This window comes from Chelonia mydas, chromosome 25 (assembly GCF_015237465.2).
Source record: "Chelonia mydas isolate rCheMyd1 chromosome 25, rCheMyd1.pri.v2, whole genome shotgun sequence".
NCBI classification, from domain to species: Eukaryota; Metazoa; Chordata; order Testudines; family Cheloniidae; genus Chelonia; species Chelonia mydas.
The window spans coordinates 9,107,834-9,110,918 of NC_057858.1; the positions used below are offsets into that span (position 1 = coordinate 9,107,834).

A 3,085-nucleotide genomic window follows, 5' to 3' on the forward strand; every position below is an offset into this window, starting at 1 on the left:
GGGGAGGGTGATGTCGTCCCCCCTGCCCCCGGCACATCCTCTCCAGCCACACATCCCAGATCCCCATACTCGGTGGAGGGTTCTTGGCAGAATCCATGTGTAGGGGACAGACGCTGGAGGCTTAACATGGGACGGGGACGGGATTCAAGGAGGCAGCGGGGGGAGCCCGGCTCTCCATTTTCTCTCTGACTTGGGTAAGCAGCGCTGTTCACAGCTCCCCCTCCTTAGCTGATGCAATCAGATCACCAGCTTCCTGTAAATCCAGGCAGAAAGGACCCTTTACACGTTCTTCCAACTGCAGCCCCAAAATTGGGCCCCATGTGGAAGTTTTTTAAATTCCACCATTGCATTGTTCCTCTGCCTGAGCACAGGTAGCCACAAGCAAGCTAAGATCAAAGTGTCGTCTCTGTTCTTATCAGTTTAATATCTGATATGTCCTTTATTTGAGGACTGTATATTAAATTGATTTTTGAAACAGGGGGCTGGAATAGGAGCTTGCTTTGTCCACCCCATGCATTGACCTGGTATTGCAGTGTCTCCAGGAACGAAAAACCAAAAAACCAAAACACTTACCTGCACAGCTAATCCCTGGCCTGGGATCTTGTGGATCCCCATGATAATGCAGCATTCCTGGGACAGCTTCTCCATTCTCCTGTGTTGTGCTGTTGTTTATACCCGTCAAACATGTGCAAAGCAGGTGTGAACTGCTGCCAGATCAGGCATTTGACCCCTATCTTGCAACCTGATTGCCCCAGTGGAAACAACAACAGCAGGCACAGAGGCCAAACGCAAAATACAACAGGGAGGCAAACACCAGTCTTATAAATTAGGGTCTATTTCTCCGATCCAGAGCATTTACAACAAGGGGGGGGTCTCACGTTTCATTGGGAATCTCTGGAACACTTGAAGGAAACTGAACATTCTGCTTTGTGCACTCTCCTGCATTGCAAATAATGCTGTATCATTTGGGGGGTGGGGGTGGGGGTGGAGGTGGAGAGGACTGGTGTGTGTGTGTGTTTTCAACAGGTGACAATCTTGACATGCATCCGATGAAGTGAGCTGTAGCTCACAAAAGCTTATGCTCAAATAAATCGGTTAGTCTCTAAGGTGCCACAAGTCCTCCTTTTCTTTTTGCGAATACAGACTAACACGGCTGTTACTCTGAAACCAATCTTGACATTATTTTCCCTGTTATCTCTCCTGGCAGCTGTTGGATACATAGACATCATCCACCTAGAATAGGGTTGGGGGGGGGGGGGGCAGGGGAGGGGAGAAGAGGAATAAGTGGGTTTTTAATTTATTTTTAATTATGGAACTTTAGGACCAATATTTTTAGTAGTGACCTTGTGATTGTGTGTGTGTGTGTGTGTGTATGTGAGCTTTTGAGGGCCCAACCAGAGAAGCGTTAAAATCACTCGTTTCTTTTGAAAACTGGGTCAGATACTCAACTGGGGTAAATTGCCATACACTGACTCTCATGGATCTGTGCTGATTTGTACCAGCCAAGGACCTGGCCTAAGCCCTGTGTATGCATAAGAAGGGGGTTGCCTTTGCTGCTGTCCCTATATCTCCTTCCTCTATGGTGCCTCAGTCTTGTTTTAGGCGACCAACCCTAAAGCCCCAGGGAATATTTTTCTAATAAGGGTCTGATCTGGAGCCCTTTGAACTCAATGGTTAAATCAGGCCCTAAAGTCCCATCATTGCTACCACTGGTTCAGCTGCACCAGTGTTAGTAGAGGTGGGGTCCTAGTGTAGACAGGTCTCCGGCCCTTGCAGCCATTTCCATTCTCAGTTCCATCTCAGCCTGACTCTGAGTCGGGGGAGAAGGGTGACTCTGAGTCGGGGGAGAAGCAGTGCAGGGTGATAGCACAGGCAGAATCAGTGCTTGGTTTCTCCTAGGGGTGAATCCCCATCCTGGCACCAGCAAACATCATAATACAAGGAAACACACTGTGCACCACCCTGTATGAGAAAGGCAGAGAGGAGATGGCCTATCATGCAAAACAGCTTTAAACGGAGGAGAAATAAGAGCAGAAAATTATATCTTTTAACCTTTTCTTCCCCTGCCCCCCTTTGGAAAGCTAGTAAAGGAATAAATGTATCTAGAATCATGCTGATGGGGAAGGAGGTGGAGGGAAAGTTAATAGAGATTCTAATGAAAACAGCATCAGTAGAAATGATGGGAAATTGGAAGGCTGCAATCCAGCCGCCACCCAGAGCTGCATGAATGCAAAGGACACATTGATATTGACAAAGAAAAATTAAAGCCGCTGCCATGTTCAAACAAACGGCTAATTCATGTTTAATGTGGCTGTGCGGAGCCCTCGAGGATATACTGCGAAGCACAACCCAGAGGCGGAAGCTCAAGGAAACCAGACCTGGACCTCTGTGTTATGTTTTGCCTCTTCCACTGAAAAGAGTCACTGCAGAGCTTCTGTTGGGCTGTGGAATGGGAAACTCTCCAAGTAATCTCGGGCTTCGTGAAGCATTTTAGCTACCAGGATCAGACCCTTCTTTGAAAAATTCCCTAGGCTATAGAAGAAGACTGAGGCACAGAAGTGGAAGGAGATGGGGGGTAATTAGTAGTACAAGCAACCCCTGTTCTAGGGATCCAGACAGGCCTCAGGCCAGATGCTCAGCTGCTTTAGAGCCGCATAGCTCCAGCTGGCTCCTTCGGTGTCCTGGGCTGTCCAGCCAGCACTTTCACACACATGCCACTCTTCGTATTGCGGCAGTGCCTACATTCCCCTTTGCACCTGGCCTACAGAGAGTGAGAGTCTCTACCCTGCAGAGTTCACAGTCCAAACAGACAAGCCAGACCAAGGCAGGATCACTGTGCCCCATTTTACAGATGGGAAACTGAGGCTCAGAGACTCAGGCCAAGATTTTCAAAGGTAACGAGTGATTTTGGATGCCCTGCAGGAGATGCCTTGAAAGGGCCTGCTTTTTAGAAGGGGCCTAGCACCAGCCCTGTGAAAATCAGCATCCTTGAAGGTGTTTTAAGGTAGGCACTCAAAACTGCTAGTCGCTTTTGAAAATCTTGGCCCAGGGTCACCTCTGGCAGAGCCTGAAATTGAACCCCACT

At 48.5% G+C, this 3,085-nt stretch overlaps 1 pseudogene; it reads left to right on the forward strand.

Annotated features, from left to right (window-relative positions):
- Nucleotides 1–348: 348 nt before the first annotated feature.
- LOC114022458 lies at nucleotides 349–558 on the forward strand (annotated as a pseudogene).
- The last annotated feature ends 2,527 nt before the right edge of the window (nucleotides 559–3,085 follow it).